The sequence below is a fragment of the Chiloscyllium punctatum genome, chromosome 50 (assembly GCF_047496795.1).
Source record: "Chiloscyllium punctatum isolate Juve2018m chromosome 50, sChiPun1.3, whole genome shotgun sequence".
NCBI classification, from domain to species: domain Eukaryota; kingdom Metazoa; phylum Chordata; class Chondrichthyes; order Orectolobiformes; family Hemiscylliidae; genus Chiloscyllium; species Chiloscyllium punctatum.
In genome coordinates this window covers 45,627,430-45,654,422 of record NC_092788.1, presented here as the reverse complement: position 1 = coordinate 45,654,422, position 26,993 = coordinate 45,627,430, and the positions used below count along the sequence as shown (strand labels likewise).

The 26,993-nt window shown below is 44.9% G+C and overlaps 1 long non-coding RNA gene across 13 annotated transcripts in view; it reads right to left on the bottom strand.

Moving 5' to 3' along the window:
* Positions 1-26,724, bottom strand: part of LOC140469993 (uncharacterized) — an 83,990-nt gene extending 57,266 nt beyond the window's left edge. For 7 of the 13 annotated variants that reach the window (XR_011956287.1, XR_011956285.1, XR_011956286.1 and 4 more), the window contains exons 1-6: positions 26,589-26,724; positions 20,920-21,011; positions 19,883-19,969; positions 11,266-11,372; positions 5,844-5,951; positions 1,882-1,962 (exon numbers count right to left, since the gene is read on the bottom strand). This is a non-coding gene — a long non-coding RNA (uncharacterized lncRNA). Of the gene's footprint in view, positions 1-1,881; positions 1,963-2,056; positions 2,100-5,843; positions 5,952-11,265; positions 11,373-16,101; positions 16,207-19,882; positions 19,970-20,919; positions 21,012-25,864; positions 26,126-26,588 lie in introns of those variants that run through there. The other 6 variants (XR_011956276.1, XR_011956280.1, XR_011956282.1 and 3 more) reach the window with 6 other exon arrangements.
* Between the last annotated feature and the right edge of the window lie 269 nt (positions 26,725-26,993).

Below are 26,993 nucleotides of genomic sequence, written 5' to 3'. Positions count from 1 at the left end.
GAGAGTCCCCTATCACCATTGATCACGTGGAACTGGATATATCTCACATTACAGTCGAGCCAGTCTCAGTCACAGTAACTTGACTGTCAGTGTTACATTCCCCTGAAAGTCTATTACCAACTACATTTTCCAAAACAGTATACTTGTCTGAGAGGGGGGATAGCCATAGAAGACTGCTGTACTACCTGCCTACCCCCTCCTACCTTTCCTGGAGGCAACCCATCTACCTGACTGTATCTGCAGTATCCTGCAATCCTGAGACTGCCCCTTAATCACACCCCCAGGCTCCTGTCAATTCCTCACTGCCTTTAATCACTCTTCCACCAATACATGCGATCCAATAGGATTTACAATCACACTTCCTGCAGACATAATCACAGGATCATGGAGACTCTCCCTAATCTCCAACATCCGACATGAACAGCACGCCACTCTACAACAGGCCATCTCTCCGCCTTAAGAATCTACAGACCAAGAAAAAGGCACAGTCTTACTGCTGGAAAAATACTGCCCGAGAATAACAATGCTTATGTTTTATATTTTAAACATTTAATCAAGAGACTGTAAGACATTAAAAAGAAACCCTCACCTTACTCACTATTGTAGATTTAATAAAATAGAACAGACTAAGATTGATGTTTGAAGAGACTGAAACCCACTGAGCTGATCCCCGGCTCTGAGTACTTCCAAGGGTGAGGACTCTCGGAGGGCAGCTGTGAAATGTCACTGTTTCTCTTCTCTGTCCACTCCATTTCCAGAGATGTTTATAACTTCACAGCCAGTCAGCTCAGAGAGGGCACTGCTTGGTTTTATTCACTGGAGGTTGACTTTGCTGCCCAGACCAGTATTGATTGGCCACCTTTGTGTTGGAGAAAGTGGTGGTAGACTGTCTTCCTGAAATACTGCAGTCCATGTACACCACAGTGATGTTTGGACAACAATCACCCTCTAGCCCCACAACCCTCCCTGTCTCGGTAATCCCCCTCCAGCCTCACCACCCTCCCTGTCTCGGTAATCCCCCTCCAGCCTCACCACCCTCCCTGTCTCGGTAATCCCCCTCCAGCCTCACCACCCTCCCTGTCTCTGTAATCCCCCTCCAGCCTCACCACCCTCCCTGTCTCTGTAATCCCCCTCCAGCCTCACTGCCCTCCCTGTCTCGGTAATCCCCCTCCAGCCTCACCGCCCTCCCTGTCTCGGTAATCCCCCTCCAGCCTCACCACCCTCCCTGTCTCTGTAATCCCCCTCCAGCCTCACCACCCTCCCTGTCTCTGTAATCCCCCTCCAGCCTCACCACCCTCCCTGTCTCTGTAATCCCCCTCCAGCCTCACTGCCCTCCCGGTCTCTGTAATCCCCCTCCAGCCTCACCACCCTCAGCGTCTCTGTAATCCCTCTCCAGCCTCACCACCCTCAGCGTCTCTGTAATCCCCCTCCAGCTTCAGAAATTACATGTCCGTGATGTAAGATTTTTATTTGGATTCATTTTTGTTTCTTTTACCTCAAAAATGAAAAATAAAAAAACCCAAAAAAAAGAGTGAAGTATTTTCCCCCCAAACAGATTTCTGTTGAGTGAACTTTTGGAGAGGCCGACACATGGACATTTGAGTATTTTATCACAAATTGTATATGTAGAATGAGGGAACATTTTTAAAAAAACTCTGCTAAAAAGGGAGGTAATGGCCAGATGGTATTCTTGATAGACGAGTAATATATGTAATGTTCCGAGGATTAGGGTTAGAATCCCAACATGGCTGATGGTGGCATCGGAATTCAATACAATCGCGAATGAAAAGGCGAATGATGACCATGAAACTATTGTCGATTGTTAGAAAACCCCCATCTGGTTCATTAATGTCCTTTTGGGAAAGAAACTGTCATCCTCACCTGGTCTGGCCGACAAGTGACTCCAGACCCACAGCAATGGAGTTAACTCTCAACTGCCCTCAGGGTAAACACCCACATCAACTGAGTGAATAAACAAAAAGAGATGTATTTTCAAATCGCGGAGGAGAGCTTTTTAAAAATAAAATTGTGTTTTCAAAATTTAAAAAATGATCACCTTGGTCGGATGGCACTATAGACGCCGCAATAATCAGAGTGAACTAAAGGAACATACAGAGGGATCTCAGATATAAAGTCAGAATAATAAGGTGGTAATAGTAGATGATTTAATTTTGCAAACATTGACTGGGACTACCATAGTGTGAGTGGTTTGGTTGGGAAAGAATTTGTTAAACGAGTCCAAGAAAATGTTCTTTATCAATTTGTAAATGTTCCTATCAGAAAGCAAGCAACACCTGAGCTTTTCTTGGCTGATCAGACAGGGCAAGTGACTGAAGTGATCGGATGGGAACAGTTTGGGTGGGAGGAAATTGTGGGCACCATGGAGAAATATTTGGATAATCGATAACTACGGGTGAGCTACCTGATGACTGGAGAGTGGCTAATGTTGTACCTTTGTTTGTGAAGGGATAGAAGGAGAAGCCTAGGAACTGTAGACCTCGGAGTCTGACTTCAGTGGTGGGTGACCTGTGGGTCATTCAGAAGGATAGGGTTTACATGTATTTGGAGAGTTAAGGAATGATCAGGCACAGTCAACATGGTTACACAAGAGGGTGTCTCACAGACTTGATTGAGCTTTTTAAGGTAGTAACCAAGAAGATCGACGAGGGCAGAGCGTTAGACATTGTTTATTTGGACTTTAGTAAAGCCTTTCACAAGGTTCTGCATGGGAGACTAATTTGTAAAGTTTGATCACATGGGATTCAGGAAGAGCTTGCCAATTGGATACAAAACGAGCTTAACGGTAGGAAACAGAGTGTAGTAGTGGAGGGTTGCTTTTCAGACTGGAGGCCCGTGACCAGTAGTGTTCTACAGGAATCGGTGCTGGGTCCATTTTTGCTTGCCATGCGTGTAGATGTTTTGGGTAAGAATATACAAAGTATGGTTTGTTTGTGGGTGACATCAAAACTGTTAAAGTGGACAGTAACAAAGGTTATTTATGATTACAAAGGGATCTTGATCAATTGGGTGAATGGGCTGAAGAGGGGCAGACGGAGTTTAATTTGAATAAATGTAAGCTATTACATTTTGATAAAACAGACATCCCCTTTAGCCTCATTAATTAATTTCACTAATTAAAAGTAAGGCCTTGAGTCGTGACATAGAACAAACAGACCGAGGGGTTCAGGTCTTGTGTCATATGTAGAGAGGGTGGTTCAGAAGGTGTTTAGCACACCTACCTTCATTGCTCAGACCTTTAGGTAGAGGAGTTGGGACGTAATGTTGAGGCTGTACAGGATGCTGATGAGGCCTTTTCTGCAATACTGCATCTAGTTCTGGTTCCCCGTTATAGGAAGGATGTTATTAGAGAAGGTTCAGAAGATATTTCCCAGGATGTTGCCATGAATGGAGGGGTGGTGTTGAAGGAGTGGCTGGATAGGCTGAGATTTCTGTCACTGGAGTATAGGAGGTTGAGGGGTGAACGTATTAGAGGTTTATAAAATCACGGAGAGTGTAGATAAGATGAATGCCCGGGGGGTCGCAGGGGGATTGAAGACTCGGGTGCACACATTTTGAAGAGAGAGATGAGAAAGGTTTTAAATAGATTTTAGGATGTTTTATCGATATTTTATAGATATCCTATCAGATATGAGGATATTTTTACATTTGTGGAATGAACTGCATGGGGAAATGGGAGCTGTGAATACAATTACAATCTTTAAAAGACATCGGCTAAAGTTCATCAATAGGAAATATTTGGAGGCAGGTGCAGTCAGTTTCGCTTGGAATTATAGTCGACATGGATTGGTTAGACCACAGGGTCTGTTTCCATGCTGAATAACTTTAAGACTCTAACTCTCGGTGTCTCTGTAAATTGCTCCATGCTCACAACTCTCTATCACTGTCACTTCATCAGCTTCACAACTCTTCCTTATCTCTGTAATTCCTCTCCAGCCTCAGAACCCTCACTATCTCTGGTATCACAAAACATCTGTCTCTGTAACATCATCCATTCTCACAATCCTCCTTGTATTTGTAATCTCCTCGAGCCCCACAAATCTCTGTGCTAAGTGCTTTTCTCTAATTCCAGCCTTGAGGATAGCCCATTTTTAATTCAGATTCATGCACCCTGAGCTTCAGAAATTACTACTAAACCTCTCTGCTCATTTTCCTCATCAAAACATTAACTAATCATGTATCATCTATTCTAATATCAAAAAGGTATTAGATGATCACACCGGGTATGTGTGCTTGATGACCAATATGGATAAGATGGGGGCACTGTGTTAAACAGTTTTATACCAGAGACTCTGACCCCATTTTATTCCGTGTTTCTCTGTGATTCTCTCTTTTCGAAGCAGATAGGAGTGGGAAGCAGTGGAGTATGTAAATGATCCATGGTCTTCATAGTGAGAAGATTCCACCACCATGGGCTGTTTACCCACCAGCTCCACAATGTCCGATAGCCTATCCAAGCTATTGCGGATCCTGGCACCAGGGAGGTAACATACCATCCTGGATTCATGTCTGTGGCCATAGAAGTGCCTGTCTGTGTACCGACTATTGAATCCCCTGTCACTTTAGCCCTGCCACTCTCTTTCCTCCCGCTCTGTACAGCAGACCTTTCTGTGGTGTGTCATGAACCTGACTGTTGCTGATTTCCCGAGAGGCTACCCCACCCGTAACCTCCCAACAGAATCCCAAGTGGTATATCTGGACCTGTTTGAGAAGGGGATAACCACTGGGGATTCCTGCACTCCCTTCCTGTCTATTTTCTTGATCTGATGGTCACCCATTCCCTTTGTGCCTGTGTAACCCTCACCTGCAGTGTGACTAACTCACTAAACGTGCTGTCCATAACATTCTCAGTATTGCAGATGCTCCACTCACAGCTCCAGGTCTGAAAAACAGTTTCCCAGTAGCTGCAGGTGGGTCCACTTCCTGCATACATAGCCGTCAGGGATACTGGAAGCTTCCCTTATTTCCCACATTCTGCAAGAGTAGCACACCACGGGTCTGAGGGCTCCTATCTCAATATCTCTCTTTATTCATTTAGTTACTCCCATTAAGAGAATTTAAATGAACTAGCAACCTTCCTTCACACAAACAGTTCTATTAAAATCACAAGCACCAATCTTTACTTAACCTGTTATGTTATACTTTAAAAACTGTTAAGAAATACTCCGCAGGTACCACATAAAAACTGACTGTTCCCATTGGGATCATGTGCGTTTCTGAAAGGCCTGAACCAAAACTGAGTTTCAGCTTCACCGTCTCCCTGTCTCACCTCACTCTGTTTACACCCAACTCCAGAACACTCTCATTGAGCCAAGCAGCCCTCACAGTGCAGCCCTGTCATTTTCATTGTCTGCTCACACCTACACTGCCCTCAGTCTCCTGTACTGTTCCAATGTATCTCAATGGGAGCTCAGGGACAGCACCTCATCTTTCAATTCAGCCCTTTGTAACCCCAGAGTCAACATGGACCTCAGCAGTTTCGGAATGAACAGACAGTTGTCAGAAGCTGGAACATTCCAAATGAAAGGTACTGGAATTTGAGTCCAAAAGGACTTTTAATGGGAAGTTTGCAAGTAATTGAAAATAAAAAAGTTTACAGGTTAACATCATGAAGTGGGTGATTGGGTCTAAATCTGAGAGTTCTTACAAAGAGACGAGGTGTAATCTGGATGAATCTGTGCTCCCTCTCAGGCCAATATCTCCTTCCTCTGCTGCAGGGCCCAGAAGGCAGCACATACCCAAAGGGTGATCCAACCACGAATTTGTACATCTTTCTGCTTAACAAAAATATTGGAGATATCTTCCCACAAACAGATCAGACAAACCTTTCTCCTTCCACAGTTAAATGCCAATGATATTCAGATCCTGATGACTCCATTGACTGTAAAAACTTGCTTTTGAGATCCCAGCCTCAATTATTCTGATTTAATATCCTATGAAATGAATTCACAAAACAAAACTCACAGTCAGTGCAGGAAGAATACAAAGACATACTTTTCTCTTGGTATGTGCTTGATGTGTAAATGCCTCTTTTCAAACCTTCTCCCCCCACAATCCTAGGAAGGGGACATGCACATGTGCCTCACTGTACCTTGCTCCCAATAAAGATGGCAGCCATATCCCAGGAACTGTCAATGCCTGATGTCCGCAGCCATCTTCCCATCTGCTGCAAATGCGGGATTAAGAGTTTCTAATTCAGACTAACGACCCGCACAGAGTGTAATTAAAACTTCCCAGTCTAAAGTGACTCATTATCTCCCTGTCTCTGAAGCCACTCTCCCCTTCCCTGTTTGCGTCTCCCACATTCACCAACGGCCAACTCACGTGGCACTGCATTGGCTGAGTTACTGGTGACGCGTCATCCCACTGGCCACGCCCCTCATTCACTCCCATTGTTTGGATGACCAGCTGGTTCCACTTGGTCCACTAGTCCCACCACCTTTTCCTATTGGTCCGAAGCTTCCACCAATCAGCTGGACCCCATTGTGAGGTCAGTGGTGGGATCCTCCCCCTGTCTGAATCAAACCCAGAAGGTGTATGGATGGTGTCAATCAGGAACAACAAGCAGATGGTGCTGGGAAAGCTCAGCAGGTCTGGCAGCATCTGGGAACAAAAATCTGTCCAGTGGCCCTTCCTCAGATCCGATGGGAGCTGGGAAAATTAGAATCCTGACAGTGTGGAAACAGGCCATTCAGCCCAAAAGGTCCACAGCATCCCTCCGAAGGGTATCCCAACAGACCCATTCCCCTACCCTATTACTGTATATTTCTCCTGACTAATGCACCTAACCTATACATCCCTGAGCATTATGGGAAATTTAGCTTGGCCAATTCAACTAATCTGCAGATCTTTGTACTGCAGGAGATAGGGGTTAAAGAGTAAATAATAGGCAGGGACAGAACCAAAGAGAGACCAGAACATTTGGAAAGACAAAGGAGTGGATTACCATCTGGCTGGGAGGGTGCATAGCTGTTAATGGAGGGGACAGGAACCTGTGTCTGGCAGCATCTCAGTGGAGGTGGCAGAAATGGCGACTGATGATCTACATTCTGCTGCAAAAACAGACACCGAGCTTCCAGCTGCCTGCCACTTTAACACACGAGCCTGTTCCCTGGCCAACATCTCTGTCTCATGCTTACTGCAGTGTTCCAGTGAAGCCAGAACATACCAAATGGCACCATATTTCAAGGACTGCAATTTCCCCTCCCATGTGGTCAATACAATCCACTATATCTCCTCCACTTCCCACACCTCTGCCTTTGAAACCCACACCTCCAACTTCAACAAGGATAGAACACACCCCTAAGTCCTTACCTTCCACCCAGATACAACACATCATCCTCTGTCATTTCCATCATCTACAATCAGACCGCACCACCAGATTCTTAAGGGGTTTGACAGAATAAATACTGATGTGTCTGAAGGTAATTACTGAGGAGGGAGTTTGAAACCAGATTCTGAATCAGTCACAGAATCAAGGGTTCTGTTTCGGATTCGTCACATTTAAGGCAACACAGACACGGGTAAGGGGTTTCAGTAGCAATGGAGCTGGGGTGAGGAGGAGATAAGCAAAGTTTAAGAGATTGGAATTCTTGGTGTTTGGGATTGTGTAGATGTCTGATCAGAAGGTCAGCTTCGCATCAGATATAACTGCAATACTGTGAAGAGTGTAGTTCTGCTGCATAGTTCCCAGTGAGAGGGAGAGGCTCGGCAGTTAGGGAAAGGAATTTGTGAGGCAATGAGTTTACCCACTACAATGCTTCATTGGAGGAAACGGCACCTGATCGAGTAGTGGGAATGTGGTAAGCAGTTTGATAACTGAGTAACAGTGGAGTAATGGAGAGGGATGATGGGGAGGGAGAGCTGGGCATCGTCAGTGTACATGTGCTTTTGTACAATGTCACCTCCTGGCAGTATGTACGTGAGATACAGAAGGGACCAAGGACACCAAATGCAAGGAATTCAGAAAGGAAAGGGAGAGTGGAGATGGAGCAGGATTTTGAGAGAGAAGGACATAAGCAGAAAAGACAGAACAAGGAACAATGTCTGTGAATCGGTGAGGGGGACTGATGAGGAGGAGGAGGAAAGAGAGTTGGAAAGTCTGTAGTTTAGTGAGATTAGGGGAAAGGGTCAAGATGAGCTCTGATAAGGCTTGACAAGAGACTGGAGGAAGATGTAAGTTTAGGACAAAACCGGGAACACCACGTGAGGCAGTTTGGCTCGGCGGGCGAGTGGGAGGGAGTGAAGCTACAGATCATATTATCTCAGTCTTAGTGACAGAGAAACTCCATGTGCTCCAAACTCTTGTTGTTGAAGGGGAGGATGGAGGAGACAGGACGATGAACAGTGTTTCACAAAGAAACAAAACCTGGGTAAGTGATATTTAAAGTGAGTGAACAAACATAATGTATTTAACTTTTTCCAAAATATTACAACAAATGACTGAAGTCCTGGTTCGAATCCCATCTTGGCAGATGGTGGAATCGGAATTCAAGAAAAAATAACTGGAATTAGGAATCTCCTGATCTCCATGAAACCATTGTCAATGGCGAAAAAAATCCTGCCAACCTGACAGCGGCCCAGCCAGCTACTCACTGTATTAATCACTGCAAAGTCTCAACACAGGAATGAAACTGGATGGACCACTTGGCATTTAAGAAGGCACCAGAAATTACAACCACAGAATCAGCCCTCTCGATGGTGCAATGTCCTCCTCACTAACATCTGGATTTTGGTGCCAAAATGTGCCGAGCAGTCTCACAGACCAATCAAGGAACAGCCTGACAGAGTCATACTCATGAAATCAACCCTTACAGACAATGACCAGACACCACCATCACCATCCCAAGATATTGAGATTGTGGTGATGGAAAAGCACAACAGGTCAGGCAGCATCCGAGGAGAAGGAGAATCGACGTTTTGAGCCTAAGCCCTTCATCAGCCTGACCTGCTGTGCTTTTCCAGCACCAGACTCTTGACTCTGATCTCCAGTCTTCACTTTCTCCTGAAATCTCTGGATATGTCCTGCCCCACCAGCAGGACAGACCAGGCAGAGGTGGTGGCACAGTGGTGTACAGACAGGGAGGATTTGCCCTGGGAGTACACAGCATTGACTCCGGAGACCAGTAGGTCTCATGGCTCCTGCTGATTACCACGTCCCGTCCTCCCTTGGCTGACGGATCAGTTCTCCTTCATGTTGAACAACATTTGGAGGAAGCACTGAGGCAATAAAATGGTGTCAAATGTACTCTGGACACAGGATTTCAATGTCCACAATCGAGACTAGCTCTGCAACAGAATTACTGACGGAGCTGGCCAGGTCCTAAAGGATATAGCTGCTCAACTGAGTCTGCAGCGGGTGGTGAGGGAACCAACAAGTGTGTAAAACATACTTGATCTCATTGTTATGAATTGACTAGCTGCAGATACATCTGGCCATGACAGTATCGGTAAGAGCGACCATCACACATTCCTTTTGGCGACACAAGACTTGCCTTAAAGTTGAGAAAAACCTCCATTGTGTTGAGTGACACTATCACCGTTCTAATTGGGACAGACTTTGAAAGATGTAGGATCTCAAACTGGGTATCTCTGAGGCACTGTGGGACATCAACAGCAGCAGACTGTACTCCAGCACAATCTGTAATCTCATGGGTTTGTAAATCCTGATCTCACCCATCACAATGGACAGGAAAGGAGGGCATGCCATGAGCAGCACCAGGCAGACTTAAAAATGATGTTCCAACCTGGTGAAGCTACCAAACAGGACCATCTGCATTTCAAACAGCATCAGCAGCAAGCAACAGAGCTAAACAATCCCACAACCAATGGAACAGATCGGAGCTCTGCAGTTCTGCCACACCCAGTTGTGAACGGTGATGGACAATTAAACAACTCACTGGAGGAAGTATCACAGATATCCCCACCCTTACTGATTGAGGGGCCTCACACACCCATGCACCAGATAAGAGAACAGCATTTACAGCAATCTTCAGCCAGAAGGGCAAAGTGGGATGATCCATCTTAGTCTTCTCCAGTGGTTTCTAACATCACAGATGTGAGTTTTAAGCCAGTTCAATTCAGTTTGAATAACATCAAGAAATGGTTAAGTAGTGCAAAGGCTATGGGCTCTGCCAACATTCTGGCAATAATACTGATGGTTTGTGCTCCAGAACTTGCCACCCACCAAGTCACGTACCGCTCCAGCACTGGCATCTACCGACAATGTGAAACATTGCCCAGGGATGTTCAACACAAAAAAACAGGGCAATCCAACCCAGCCAATTTCCATCTATCAGTCCACACTCGACCAGCAGTAAAGTGATGGAAGATGTCATCAACAGGACTACCAAGCAGCAGCTGCTCAGCAACAGCCAGCTGAGTGACACTCATTTTAGGCACCACCAGGGCCACTCAGCTCCCGATTGTGTTACCGCCCTGATTCACAACCTGACAACCAGCTGAATCCCAGAGGTGAGGTGAGTGTGACAGCCCAGTCCCACTCCAAGACCACTAATTCTAGCTGATTCCACCCTTGTCTCAGCTCATATACTCTCATCCATCTTGTGTTATCTCCAGACTTCAGTATCCAAACACACTCCTGGCCAGCTTCCCACATTCAACCTGTAATCTCAAGAAAAACTAAATCTCTAGAAAAACTAAATCTCTGCTGCCCAAGTACTCCCTCTACCAAAACTTGTTGATCCATCAAAAGGCCCCGATTCATAATCAACAACAGAGCCACAGAGATGTACAGCATGGAAAAAGACCCTTCAATCTAACCCGTCCATGCCGACCAGATATCCAATCTAGTCTCACCTGCCAGCATCTGGCCCACATCCCTCAATTTAAAATTCTCACTCTTGATTTAATTCCTGGTTGTGATCATCCCTAGCTCACTGCGTCACACACCCTTTCAGACCTCGACAACCCATTCTGTTTGAGACTCCCAATGACTTGTTAATTCATTACTTCACCTATGAGACTGCTTTTACAGTTGCCAAAGCAACAAGGGCTGAAATTTGCAGCCAAAACCTCACAGGTCTGCATTCCCCCTTTAAGACATTTCTCAAAACCTGCTTATTTGGCAATGGTTTTGGTCATTCTTCTCTGGCCTTATGTCTGAAGTTCCCAATAATATTTTTGTGAAATTATAAGCAGAATAATAAAACTACAAACTGTTCTTGATTTGGACATTACCTTCAAATCATCACTGTTGCTGAATGAATACTCTGTAATGTCTCTTACCCAACCACATTGTGGGAGCACCTTCACCACACAAACTGCAGCTGTACAAGAAAGTCAAACATCACCCTCTCCACAGGCAACAGGGCTTTGGCATTAATCACTGGTTTCTGTGGAAGGAGAAACACAGTTGATGTTTCAGGGAGTGCAAAATGGATTACAGGGAATGAAAATGGTGCATTATTTGATAGTTAGAAATGGAAGGAAAATGCACTTCCTTATTGGGGAAAAAAAATTCTTGACGGTCAAAGATTTTCCAGAAAAAATTTAATAAGCAGCACATGGTCAGGGGCTGGCGGCAGTGAAAAATTACCTTACAAAAATGTCTGTAAAAGTAATAGTAAAATACTAAACAGACCAAATATACACCCATTGTTCGAGACTGAGGAAGCTAGATATTGACAGTGGTCATGAGGGAGCCCAGGGATGAAGCAGAACAGTATAAGCTGTTATGATCCCACAGTCATAGAGATGTACAGCACCGACACAGACCCTTCAGTCTAACTCATCCTTGCCAACCAGGGATCCAAACCTAGTCTATTCCCATTTGCCAGCACTTGGCCCATATCCCCGTAGATGATTCCTAATCATATCATGTGTCTATATAGATGCCTTTAACATGTTTTAATTGTACTAGCCTCCATCACTTCCTCTGGCAGCTCATCCCACCTACTGCCTGAAAGAGTTGTCCTTTAGGCCCCTTTGAAATTTTATCCGTTCACCCGAAAGCAATGCCCTCTACTTCTGGACACCACTACTCCAGGGAAAACACCTTGTTCATCTACCCTATCCATGCCCCTCATGATTGTATAAACCTCCATAACATCACCACTCAGCCTATGGCACTCCAGGCAAAACAGCCCCAGCCTTTTATGCCTCACCCTGTAGCTCAAATCCTCCAACCCTAACAACATCCTTGAAAGTCTTTTTTGAAACCTTTCAAGTTTCACAGCACCCTTCTGATAGGAGGCAGGCTAAAAGTGGCCTAACGAATGTCCTGTACAGCAACATCACCTCCCACATCCTATACTCAATGCTCGAACCAATAAAGGAAAATATACTGAACACCTTCTTCATCATCCTATCTGCCTGCAACTTGACTTGCAAGGACTATGAACCTGCAGTCCAAGGTCACTTTGTTCTGCAAGACTCTCCAGAGACTTGCCATTCAGTGTACAAGTTCTGCCCTGATTTGCTTTTCCAAAATGCAGCACCTCACATTTATCTAAATTAAACCCCATCTGATCAATATCTCATTGTAATCTGAGGTCACCTTCTTCATTATCCACAACACCTCCAATTTTGTATGACCTGCAAACTCATTTACGATACCAAATCATTTAAATAAATGATAAAACAAATCCCGAAATAAACATCCATTTCTCGGAGTTTGAATGTGCTCTGTGTAAATCCTGTCCAATGACTCTGTACTAGAGAAAGGCTGCACATGCGCCTGGCTGCACCTTGCCCCCTACAAACCTGGCGGCTCCACACGTGTCCAGTGAATTCTTGCCCCGAATAAAGATGGCGGCGCGCACCCATTCCTGCAGCCACACTGAGGCAATTCCCCGTTTACTGAAAACACAAGACTGGGACGTTCAAATTTGTGTTTTCCGACGTGCACATTTTGTTTGTAAAACCTCTCCGCTCATACAGAATCTCTCTCACCTCCTGCGGTTCCACAGACAGCCTTGATGATTTTTGCAGGTACCTATTCTCTGCCTGGTTACTCATTTCTCCTTAGTGTATTTGTACAATCACTTTGGATTCTCCTTAAACCTATTTCCTGAAGCAATCTCATGTCCCCTTTTTGCCCTCCTGGTTTACCTCGGGTATACTCCTACTGTCCCTATACTCCTATGGGATTCACACAAACACAGCTCTCTATACCTGCCATATACCTCCTTCATTTTCTTGACCAGGCCCACAATATCTTTCGTCAGGCAGCATTCTTTACACCTCCCAGCCTTGCCCTTAACAGGAACATACTGTCCATATACTCTCATTGTCGCAGGCCTATGGAGGCAATGGCAGATGAGGATACAGAAGCAATCATTCTCAGTAAAGAGGTAATGTTGGGAAAGATAACAGCCTAAAGGTAGATGGGTCTCCTGGCTCTGATGGAATGCATCCCAGGGACTAAAAGAGATGGTGGGGAGGTGGGGAGGGAAATAACAAACAGACCTCGTGATAATTCAATAAAATTTGTTGGATTCTGGGATGGTATTAACAGACTGGAAGCTGCAAATGTGGTGCCACTATTTTTCAAGAAGGACCAGTTAGCTTAACTTCTGTAGTGGGGAAAATGCTTGAACCTCTCAAGGAAGTAGTGGTGAGATATCTGGGTAGAAATGGTCTCACTGAGCAGACAAAGCATGGATTTATGAAAGGCAGGTCAAGTTTAACGCATTTACTGGAATTATTTGAGGATACGACGAGTGCGTTGGACAAGGTGGACTCGGTGGATGTGGTGTACCTGGATTTCCAGAAGGCATTCGATAAGTTGCCACATAAAAGGCTGCTGTATGAGGTAAAGATGCATAGCACTATGGGTAATTATCATTGATACAGGATTGGTTAACCAACAAAAAATAAAGAATGGGGATAAAGGGGTGTTTGGATTAGTGTTGGCACTACAACTGTTTGCAATTTACACAAATGTTTTGGAGTTGAGGACCAAGTGTACAGTGTCAGAGTTCACATTTGATACAAAGATGAGGTAGAGCAATGTGTGCAGAGGCCACTAAGTCTGCACAGGGATACAGATCAGTTACGTGAGTGGATCAGGGTCTGGCAGATGGAGTTCAATGTTGGGAAATGTGAGGTCATCTATTTTGGTCGGACTAACAGCAAACTGGATGATGAAATGGTGAAAATGTGCACCATGCTGCTGTGCAGAGGGAGCTGGGTGTCCTTGTGCATGATTCACAGGAAGTTGGTTTGCAGGTGCAGCAGGTAATTAAGGCAGTGAAGGGAATATTGTCCTTCCTTGCTAGAGGGATGGTTATGCTGCAGCTTTACAGGGTGCTGGGGAGGCCACACCTGGAGTACTGTGTACAGGTTTGGTCTCCTTACTTCAGGAAGGATGTACTGGCACTGGAAGGAGTACAGAGGAGGGTCACTAGTTTGAGTTGGGAGTTGAGAGGGTTTGCGTATGTGGAGAGATTGAAAAAATTGGTTCTATAGTCATTGTAATTCAGAAGAATGGGAAGTTGGATAGGAAACAATAAAATTATGAAGGGAGTAGATAAGACAGAAGCAGGGAGGCTATTTCCACTGAGGGCAGGTCAAACTACAGAGCATTACCTCAAAATAAGGGGGAGCAGATTTAGGACTGAGTCCAGGAGGAGCTTCTTCAGCTAAAGGGTTGTGAATCTGTAGAATTCCCTGCCGAGTGCAGCAGTTGATGTTATCAACTTGAATACCTTTAAGGCAAAAGGTAGATTTGTGAACAGGAAAGGAATTAAGGGTTATGGTGAGAGAGCAGGAATGTGGAGCTGAGGCCATGGAAAGCTCAGCCCTGATCTTATTGAATGGCAGAGCAGGCTTGATGGGCCAGATGAAAGTTCTTGCCTTGGGCCATCAAAATTGGCCTTTGTCCAATTCAGAACCTTAACTTTTAGATCTGGTATATTATTTTCTGTAACTATTTTAAAACTAGTAGAATTATCAGAGACTCCCAACAGTGTGGAAGCAGGTCATTCGGCCCATCACATTGATACTGACCTGGAGAGCCTCCTAACCTCCCCCTGTAACATTGCATTTCCCAGGGCCAGCCAACCTGTACATCCCTGAACACTGTGGGCAATTCAGCCTGGACAATCCACCCAACCTGCACATCTTTGGACTGTGGGAGGAAACCAGAGCCCCAGGATGAAATCCATGCAGAAAACCCCAATAAGGTGATCATCCCTGAGTGATGCCTCTGTAATTGCTATAATATCCCAGTGCCATGTTCAAAACCATACCCTGAGCTCATCTGCCTTCCCTGTCAGGCCTCTTCTATTGAAGTAAATGCAGTGCAACTGCTCAGTCCGACTTCATTCTGTGCCTTGCCCTTGCCTGCCTTGACTATTTGATTTCTGAACTGTACCAGCCTCAGACATATCTCTTTCCTCACTATCTTCTTGGGTTTACACCCACTCCCTCACTGGTTTAATGTCTCCCGAGTATCACTAGCAAGTCTCCCTGCCTAGGTATTAGATATCTTCCAATTCAGTTGCAATCCATCCTTCTTATGCAGGTCAACTCTACTCCAGAGGAGATCACAATGATCCAAAAAACGTGAATCCTTTTCCCCTGCACCAGCTCCTTAGCCACTCATTGAGCACTTTCTCCTCCTCTGTAACAAGGACATTTTTCAAGATGACACCATTTATTTCCCTACATTCTATATCTCCCATGTACTTCTTCACAGTAAACACTAATGCAAAATACTTGTTTCCTATCTCGCCCATCGCCTGCAGCTCCACACAATGGCTGCCTTGCTGATCTTTGAGGGTCTCTATTTTCTCCCTAGTTAGCCTTTTGTTCCTCATGTATTTACAAAAGCCCTTTGGATTATCCTTAACCCTATTTGCCAAAGCTATCTCACGCCCCTTTTTTGCCTCCTGATTTCCCTCTTAATTATACTCCTACTGCCTTTATACTCAAAAATTTTTTGGATTGGAATAAATGCAAAATATAACATCCTGACAAAACAAACGAGGGCAGGACTGACACTCAATAAAAGTAGGGCCTTGAGTAGTGATATGGGAACAAAGAGACCGAGGGCTTCACATCTTTGAAGTGTGTGTTCCATGTGGACAGGGTGGTTAAGGAGGAGCTTAGCACAATTACCTTCATTGTTCAGACCTTTGAGTCCAGGAGTTGGGACGTTATGTTGAGGATGTACAGGGCGTTGGGGAGGCCTCTTCTGGAATACTCTGTCCATTTCAGGTTGTGCTGTTATAGGAAGGATGTTATTAAATTGGAGCAGGTTCAGAAGAGATTTACCAGCATGTTTCCATGAATGGAGGGATTGTGTTCTAAGGAGAGGCTGGATAGGCTGGGAATTTTTTTCACTGGCGTGCACGAGGTTGAGGGGTGACTTTATTAAGTGTAGATAAGGTGAATAGCCGGGGGTGGGGGGTGGGGGGTGGGGGTGGGGGGAACGAGGGGGATTCAAAACTGGGGTTCATTCATTTTGAGAAAAAATTAGAAAGATTTGAGAAAAGACATTAGGGTTTTAAAAAAAAAATTATACGTGTGAAATGAACTTCCAGAGGAAGTGGTAGCTGTGAATACAATTACAATATTTAAAAGACCTTCAGATAAGTACATAAATAGGAAATATTTGGATGGATGTGGACCAAGCAGAGGCAGGTACAATTAGGTCAGTTTGGAATTATGGTCGGCATGGACTGGTTGGACCACAGGGTCTGTTTCCTTGCTGTATAACATTAGGACTCTAATCCTCACTAACTCTAAATTCCTCCATCCTCAACTCTCCCGATCACTGTCACTTCATCCAGCCTCACAACTCTTCTTTATTTATATAATTCCTCACCAGCCACAGAACGCTCCCTATCTCATGTCCTCCAGTTTCTCAGATCTCTGCGATATGTGCCTTTCTTTAGTTCCAGCCTTGAGGATGCCCTCATTCACTCCGATTGGTTAGAGGACAAACTGGTACAACCTGGTCCTCCAGTACTGCCCTCTGCCCCCTATTGGCCTGTGCTGACATCAATCATCGGGGCCCATTGTGAGGTGAGTGGTGGGATCCTCCCTCTCTCTGCCCTGGGATGAGCTTCAGCATTCACAGTCAATGGGGCAGTATCACAGAGCACAGGGGCTGGGGCTATTCAGTCCATTTGGGATGTACCCTCTCCCTCTGGAGATGCTGCAAATCTGTTTATGAATAACTGCTGAGTCTGTTTCCAGCTGCGATTCAGACTGTTCCAGATACTCAGAACTTACTGAATAAAAAAATGTTCACATATTCACATTATTTGCCAATTACCTGAAAACAGTTACTAAAATTGTGACATTGTTAACAATTCCCCTCTCTCTGCAGATTAGATATCCTAGAAACAAATTTGCACCTGGTCAAAATCACTGCTTAACCTTCTCAGCTCCAAGGACAATTATCTGTGCTTCTACTGGCTCTCCACAAAAGAGGAACATATCTTATTTTCATTTATTAGTGTCCTAGGGATGTACAGCACAGAAACAGACTTTTGGTCCAATTTATCCATGACAACTAGGAATCCTCAACAAATGGAGCCCCATTTGCCAGCTATTGGTCCGTATCATTAGAATTCTTCCTATTCATGTACCCAATCGGATGCCTTTCAAATGTTGTAATTGTATCAGCCTCCACTACTTTATCTGGCAGCTCATTCCACACATACACCACACCCAGCATGAAAACTTTGCCCCTTAGATCCATTTTTAATCTTTGCCCTCTCAACTTTAGCCCATGTGATCTTGTTTTGAACCCACCTAACTGGGGGGGAAAAGATCCTGGCTGTTCACCTTATCCATGCCCTTCATGACTTTATAAATCTCCATGAAGTCACCTCTCAGTCTTTGACTCTCCAGGGAAATTAACCCTGGCCTATTCACCCTCTCCCTGTGGCCCAAATCCTCCAACCCTAGCAAAGTCTTTGTAAATCTTGTCTGAACTCTTTCAAGATTCACAACATCCTTTCCAGAACAGGGAATTTCGAACTTAAAACATAATTCCTGAAATGGCTTAATCAATGTCCTGTCCAGCCACAATTTGATGTCCCAGCTTCTGTACTCAATGCATTGACCAATAAATATAAGCATACCAAACACCACCTTCACTAGTCTGCCTACCTGCGACTCTACTTTCAAGGAACAATGAACCTGCACTCCATGGTCTCTATGTTCAGCAACATTCCCAAGGACTTTACCATTAAGTGTACAAGTCCTGCTCTGATTTGCCTTTCCAAAATCCAACAGCTTACATTTGTCTAGATTGAGCCCAGTCTGCCATTCCTCACTCCAATGGCCCATCTGGTCAAGATACTGTTGTATTCTGAACTAACCTTCTTCATTGTCCACGACACCTCCAATTTTGGTGTCTTCTGTAAACCCACTGACCATATCTCATATATTCACATCCAACTCATTTATTTAAGGACCCAATATCTATTCCTGCAGGACAATGCTGCTCACAGGCCTCCAGTCCACAAAGAACCCTCCATCACCACCCTCTGTCTCCTACCTTCAAGCCAGTTTTGTATCCAAATGGCTAGTTCTCCCAACATTTCATGTTATCTAACCTTGCTAACGAGTCTGCTTTGTGGAACATCGTTCAGTGTCCATAAAGACAACGCCCACAGTCTGCCTTCATCAATCATCTTTGTCACATCTTCAAAAAAACTCAATCAAGTTAGAGAGAGAGAATTTCCCACACACAAAACCATGTTAACTAGCCCTAATCAATCCTCGTCTTTCCAAATACATGTAAATCCAGTCCCTCAGAATCCCTTCCAACAACTTACCTACCACTGACGTTAGGTTGACTGTTCTCTTGTTCCCTGGCCTTTCCTTACCACCTTTTTTAAATAATGGCACCCATCTTCCAGCACCTCACCTGTCAAAACAATGATATAAATACCTCAGGGAGGGGCACTGCCAACACCTTCCTAGCTTTCCACAAATTTCTGGGATAACCTGATCAGGTCCCAAGGATTTATCCATTTTGCTACTGTTTAAGACATCCAGTACTTCCTCGTCTGTAATATAGACACTTTTCAAATTATCACTATTTATTTCTCCAAACTCTCTCGAATAGAATAGCATAGTATTTCTCCCACCTCCTGTTGTTCCATAGATGGCCTTGTTGATCTTTAAGGGGTCCTATTCTCTGTCTGGTTATTATTTTATCCTTAATGTATTTGTAGAATCTCTTTGGATTCTCGTTAAACTATTTCCTAGAGATATTTCAAGTCCCCCTTTTGCTCTCCTGATTACTCTCGAGGATATTCCTGTAAAAACGTGATCCTGTACTCCCAATTCCTCCACCTCTGCCATATCTGCTCCCAGGAGAAGCAATTCCACTCCAGGACATCCCAGAAAGGTTTCCTCTTTCAAGGACCGGATTTCCCTCTTACTTGATCAACAATGCACTCCAACGCATATCCTCCACTTCCTGTACCTCCGCCTTCCCCCCCACCCCTCCAACCACAATAAGAATATAATCCCCCGGTCCTCACCTGCCACCCACTAATCTCCAATAACCTCTGCTATGTCCGCTACCTACAGTCAGACCCCACCACCAGGGATATATCTCCCTCCCCAGCCCTTTCTATCTTCCGCAGAAACCATGGGATCTTTGGTGCTGATGTGCTGCCCCACGGATACCTCAGTCACTCACCCTGCCAAATGGCCTAGTGAGATTATCACTAGATGGATAACCCAGACACCCAGATAACGTTCTGGGGCCCAGGGTTTGGATCCCGTCACGGCACACAGCGGAATGAGAATTCAATAAAAATTTGGAATTAAGAATCTATTAAAGACCACGAATCAATTGTTGATTATTGCGAAAAAAAAAACCTCATCAGATTCGCTAATATCCTTCAGGGAAGGAATCTGCCATCCCTACCTGGTCTGGCCTACATGTGACTCCAGACCCACAGCAATGTAGTGGACTCTTTACTGCCCTTTGGGCTCAGCCAGTGACACCCTCATCCTGTGAATGAATAACAAAGAAGGTCAAGTCTTGTACACAACCATACTATTCTTACAGATAAGCGATCTCTTAGTAAATTTGCTTCTCAACTCCCTGCTGACTATTGGGGAAGTGGGGGGCGGTCAATAGTACCATCCCAATAAGGAGATCATCCCTTTCTTATTTCTCAGTTCCACCTGTATAACCTGCCTGGATGTACTCCCAGGAATACCCTCTTGAAGCCCAGCTGTAATGTTATCCCTAATCAAAAATACCTCTCCCCCTGCTCTGTTGCCCCCTTTCTATCTTTGCTATAGCATCTATACACTGGAACATTAAGCTGCTGGTCCTATCCATCATTAAGTCATGCCTCTGTAATTGCTATAATATCCCAGTGCGATGTTCAAAACCATACCCTGAGCTCCTCTGCCCGACCTATCGGGCCTCCTGCATTGAAATAAATGCAGTGTAACTGCTCATTCTGTGCCTTGCCCTTGTCTGCCTTGACTGTTTGACGTCTGAACTGTACCAGCGTCAGACTTAGCACTTCCCTCACTCTCTCTCTGTGTTTACCCACATTCCTTCACTGGTTTAATGCCTCCTGAATAGCACTAGCAACTGTTCCCTTCCAGTGCCAGTACAATCCATCCTTCTGATGGAGGTCAATTCTACTCCACAAGAGATTCCAATGATCCAATAATGTGAACTCTTCTATTCCTATGTCATTGATACCAATAAAAACAGCCTCCCCTCAAAATGGTTATTCTCCCCTTTAAGAATATTCTGCTTCCTCTCTGAGGTATTCTTATACAAAAATTACACATTCGAATAATAAAACTTACACTCTTCAGGTCAGCATAAAAGGATTAGATGACACACTGAAGGTTTGGGGAGACCTTTTGAGAGAAGGCGATGATTCAAAGGAGAATTTTTAAGCAGCAAATGGGATTGGTCTGGAACACAATACTCACACACACAATGCGAATATCCAGATCCTGATATACCGAGTAATTCAACCAGAGTTTAGCAGAATATTTACTGAGATCACCATCTGAACGTCCACCTGTAATACAAGTTTATAAAATCTGTCACTATCAGTTCAAGTTAGAAACTCACACCATCCCTTCCTCGTGGCCCAGGATTACTGTACATATTACCTTTGAGGACATCAGGAGTCAACTCAGAGGGAAATCTGTGGGTTTCTAGGAGATTCCAACTTGAGATCTTATGTGACTGAACACATTGGAGAAAATGATCCAAGGGTCAGTGAGTTATGGGGAACAAGAATTACTTTCTTTTCTTTCATTCCATGCTGCCGCTCTGCCTCATCAATAAGGCATGGGTGTGAAAGGCTAATGCCTAACGATGGGCAAGTTGTCTCCATCCTGACCAATGGGTAGGAAGATCCTCCCAATCACTCCAAAGCGTATCCCTAAAAAGATAGCAACTCTGCCTGCTTCCCACTGCCCAGTGCTCCCAATAAATGTTTGGAAGAATGGGAAGGGGGGATATCTCCTAGAAAAGGCATAACTGTAAAGGTCTAAGAGGATTATGAAAAGAGAGAGATGCACAGGAGAAGGGGGCAACAAGTTGCCAGATGGGGTGTAACTTGGGAAAATGGGAAGTTGCTCATTTTGGAGGAGATAATAAAAGAACAAAGTACTATTTAAATGGTGGAAACTGTAGAAAGCTGCACAACAAAGGGACCAGGGGTAATTGCTCAGGAAACACAGAAAGCTACCACACAGTTACAAGAGGGAATCAGGAAGGGGAATTGAATTTTTTTGTTTCAAAAGTTTTCAGTATTAGAGTTTGGAGTATATACCTGAGAGCACCGTGTGGCAGTGCTGGTGAGACCACCATATCTACAGTAATGAAAGCAGTTTTGGTCCCTTTAGATAAGGAAATGTGTCACTTTATTGGAGGCATTTCAGGGAAGATTCAATGAGATGATCCCTGGTTTGGAGGGATGATCTTTTAAAGAAAGGGTTAAAAGGTTGGGACTCTACTCACTGGATTTTGGAGAAAGAGAGGTGATCTCATTGAGACAGATGGGATTCTTAAGGGGTTTGACAGGATAAATACAGAGAGGATGTGTCTGAGGGTAAATACTGAGAGGGGAGTCTGAAACCAGATTCTGAGTCACGGAATCAAGGGTTCTGTTTTGGATTCAAGTTTAAGGTGACACAGACGTGGGTAAGGGGTTTCAGTAGCAATGGAGTTGGGGTGAGCAACATTTAAGAGATTGGAGTTCCCGGTGTTGTGATTGTGTGGATGTCTGATCAGAAGGTCACCTTGGGGTCAGATAGAACAGCAATATTGTGAAGAGTGTCGTTCTGCCTCAGAGTTCCCAGTGGGAGGGAGGGGCTCAGCAGAAAGGTAAAGGTAAGGCAATGGGTTTAAACGTGACAATGTTTCATTGGAGGAAATTGCAGCTAATAGAGTAGTGGGAATGTGATAAGCAGTTTGATAACTGAGTAACAGTGGAGTAATGGAGAGGGATAATGGGGAGGGAGAGCTGGGCATCGTCAGTGTACATGTGAAACCTAACACAGTGGTTTTGGATGATATCACCTCCTGGCACTATGTACGTGAGATACAGGAGAGACCAAGGATAGATCGTTGAGGGACACCAAATGCAAGGAATTCAGAAAGGAAAAGGAGAGTGGAGATGGAGCAGGATTTTCAAACAACGGTGAGGTCAAATATTAGTTTTTCACAGAATGGGAGAGAAAGACATAACCAAAAAAGACCAACAGACAGAACAAGGAACAATATCCATGAATTGGCGAAGGGGAGTGATGAGGCGGCAGCGGAGGAAAGAGAGTTGGAAAGTGAGTTTAGCGAGATTAGGGTAAAGGGTCAAGGTGAGCTCTGATAAGGCTTGACAAGAGACTGGAGAAAGATGTAGGTTTAGGACAAAAACCAGGAACACCACGTGAGGCAGTTTGGCTCAGTGGGCTAGTGGGAGGGAGAGAAGGAGCAGATCAGACTATCTCAGTCTTAGTGACAGAGAAACTCCATGTGCTCCTCACTCGTTGCTGGAGGGGAGGATGGAGGAGACAGGACGATGGACAGTGTTTTACAAAGAAACAGAACCAGGGTTTTATCCAGAATATTAAAACAAATGTCTGAAGTCCTGGTTCGAATCCCATCTTGACAGATGGTGGAATCTGAATTCAAGAAAAAAAAAAGTATTAGGAATCTCCTGATCTCCATGAAACCATTGTCATTGGCGAAAAAAAATCCTGCCAACCCGACAGCGGCCCAGCCAGCAACTCACTGTATTAATCACTGCAAAGTCTCAACACCGGAATGAAACTGGATGGACCAGTTGGCAACTAACAAGGCACCAGAAATTACAATCACAGAATCAGCCCTCTCGATGGTGCAACATCCTCCAGACTAACACATGGTTTTTGGTGCCAAAATGTGGAGAACTGTCTCAGACTAGTCAAGGAACAGCCTGACATAGTCATACTCACGGAATCATCCCTTACAAACAATGACCAGAAACCACCATCACCATCCCTAGATAGAGAGTGTGGTGCTGGAAAAGCACAACAGTCAGTCAGCATCCGAGGAGCAGGAGAATCGACGTTTCGAGACTAAGCCCTTCATCACCCTGACCTGTTGTGCTTTTCCAGCACCAGACTCTTGACTCTGATCTCCAGTCTTCACTTTCTCCTGAAATCTCTGGATATGTCCTGTCCCACCGGCAGGACAGACCAGGCAGAGGTGGTGGCACAGTGGTGTACAGACAGGGAGGATTTGCCCTGGGAGTACACAGCAATGGCTCCGGAGACCAGGAAGTCTCATGGCTCCTGCTGATTACCACGTCCCGCCCTCTCTTGGCTGATCAATCACTTCTCCTTCATGTTGAACAACATTTGGAGGAAGCACTGAGGCAATAAAATGGTGTCAAACGTACTCTAGGTACAGGATTTCAATGTCCACAATCGAGACTAGCTCTGCAACAGAATTACTGACTGAGCTGGCCAGGTCCTAAAGGATATAGCTGCTCAACTGAGTCTGCAGCGGGTGGTGAGGGAACCAACAAGTGTGTAAAACATACTTGATCTCATTGTTATGAATTGACTAGCTGCAGATACATCTGGCCATGACAGTATCGGTAAGAGCGACCATCACACATTCCTTTTGGCGACACAAGACTTGCCTTAAAGTTGAGAAAAACCTCCATTGTGTTGAGTGACACTATCACCGTTCTAATTGGGACAGACTTTGAAAAGATGTAGGATCTCAAACTGGGTATCTCTGAGGCACTGTGGGACATCAACAGCAGCAGAACTGTACTCCAGCACAATCCGTAATCTCATGGGTTTGTAAATCCTGATCTCACCCATCACAATGGACAGGAAAGGAGGGCATGCCATGAGCAGCACCAGGCAGACTTAAAACTGAAGAGCCAACCTGGTGAAATTATCAAACAGTACTACCTGCATATCAAACAGCATCAGCAGCAAGCAACAGAGCTAAGTGATCCTACATCCAATGGAACAGATCGGAGCTCTGCAGTTCTGCCGCACCCAGTTGTGAACGGTGATGGACAATTAAACAACTCACTGGAGGAAGTATCACAGATATCCCCACCCTTACTGATGGAGGGGCCTCACACATCCATGCACCAGATAAGAGAACAGCATTTGCAGCAATCTTCAGCCAGAAGTGCAAAGTGGGATGATCCATCTCAGCCTTCTCCAGTGGTTTCCAACATCACAGATGCGAGTTTTAAGCCAGTTCAATTCAGTTTGAATAACATCAAGAAACGGTTAAGTCGTGCAAAGGCTCCGGGCCCTGCAAATATTCTGGCAATAATACTGATGGCTTGTGCTCCAGAACTTGCCACCCACCAAGCCAAGTACCGCTCCAGCACTGGTATCTACCGACAATGTGGAACATTGCCCAGGGATGTTCAACACAAAACACAGGGCAATCCAACCCAGCCAATTTCCCTCTTTCAGTCTCCACACTCGATCAGCAGTAAAGTGATGGAAGATGTCATCAACAGGGCTACCAAGCAGCAGCTGCTCAGCAACAGCCAGCTGAGTGACACTCATTTTAGGCACCACCAGGGCCACTCAGCTCCACATTGCGTTACTGCCCTGATTCACAATCTGGCAACAAGCTGAACCCTAGAGGTGAGGTGAGGTGAGACAGCCCAGTCCCACTCCAAGACCACTATTTCTAGCTGATTCCACCCTTGTCTCAGCTCATATACTTTCATCCACCTTGTGTTATCTCCAGACTTCATTTTCCAAACACACTCAGGGCCAGCTTCACACATTGAACCTCCCTGTAATCGCAAGAAAGTCTAAATCTCTGCTTGTTGATTCATCAAAAGGCTCCTAATTTTAATCAACAGCATACAGCCATAGAGATGTACAGCAAGGAAACAGACCCTTCGGTCCAACCCGTCCATGCCGACCAGATACCCCAACCCAATTTAGTGTCACCTGCCAGCACCTGGCCAATATCCCTCAATTTAAAATTCTCACACTTGATTTAATTACTGGCTGTGATAATCCCTAGCTCCCTGCACCACACACACTTTGAGACCTCGATAACCTACTTTCTTCGAGACTCCCAACCATTTGTTAATTCATTACTTCACCTGTGTGGCTGTTTCTACAGTTGCTGGAGCAGCATGGTCTGAAATTCGCAGCCAAAACCTCACAGGTCTGCTTTCCACCTTTAAGACATCCCTCAAAACCTGCTTTTTGGCAATGCTTTTGGTCACCTGACCTAATATCTCCATCTCTGGCCTTATATCTAAAGTTCTCAATAGTATTTTTGTGAAATTATAAGCATGATAATAAAAATAAAAACTGTTGTTGATTTGGACATTATCTTCAAATCATCACTGTTGCTGAATGAATAATCTATAATGCCACTTACCCAACCACATTGTGGGAGCACCTTCACTACACAAACTGCAGCTGTACAAGAAAGTCAAACATCACCCTCTCCATAAACAACAGGGCTTTGGAAGGAGAAACACAGTTGATGTTTCAGGGAGTGCAAAATGGATTACAGGGAATGAAAATGGTGCAGAATTTGATAGTCAGAAATAGAAGGAAAATACACTTGCTTATTGGAAAAAAATAATTCTTGACTATCAAAAACATTCAAGAAAAAAGTAATCTGATAATAGAGCAGTACATGGTCAGGGGCTGGGCCGCAGTGAAAAACTCATTAGCAAAGGGTCTATAAAAGTAATAATACAGTAGTAAACAGACCAAAACTACACCCATGGTTCGAGACTGAGGGAGCTGGATCTTGACAAAGTGGTTATGAGGGAGCCCAGAGGTGAATCAGAGCAGTCTTGGCTGCTATGATCCCAATGACTCTATACTAGAGAAAGGCTGCACATGCGCCTGGCTGCACCTTGCCCCCTACAAAGATGGCGGCAGTGCACGTGTCCAGTGAATCGTTGTCCCGAATAAAGATGGCGGCGCTCACTCAGGCCCGCAGCCGCGCTAAGGCAATTCCCCATTTACTGCAAACACGGGACTGGGACGTTCAAATTTGTGTTTTCCGACGTGCACAATTTGTTTGTAAAACCTCTCCGCTCATAGCAACACAGTTTTTCTTCCGTTTCCCTGTTTATTTCTTTCCTTACCGTATCCTTTCTCTCCATAACTTCCCGAGCATTCATTACAGCGACTCCGCTCCGCGCGCGAGGGTGATCACATGGTTTAGTTTAGCTCCGCCCTTCATTCACTTTGATTGGTTGGAGGACCAACCTCCGGCCAGGTCATCCAGCTCCGCCCACCGTCCTTTCATTGGTCCGGTGCTGACATCAATCTCCCGGGGTCGTTTCGTTAGCTAGAGCATGCGCAGTGCGTCCTGCTTTAGCTGATATATTGGGTAATGTGATGGGAGATTCTGGATTAGTGGTGCTGGAAGAGCACAGTAGTTCAGGCAGCATTCCTGGTGAAGGGTTTTTGCCCGAAACGTCGATTTCGAAGCTACTTGGATGCTGCCTGAACTGCTGTGGTCTTCCAGCATCTGCAGTTATTGTTTT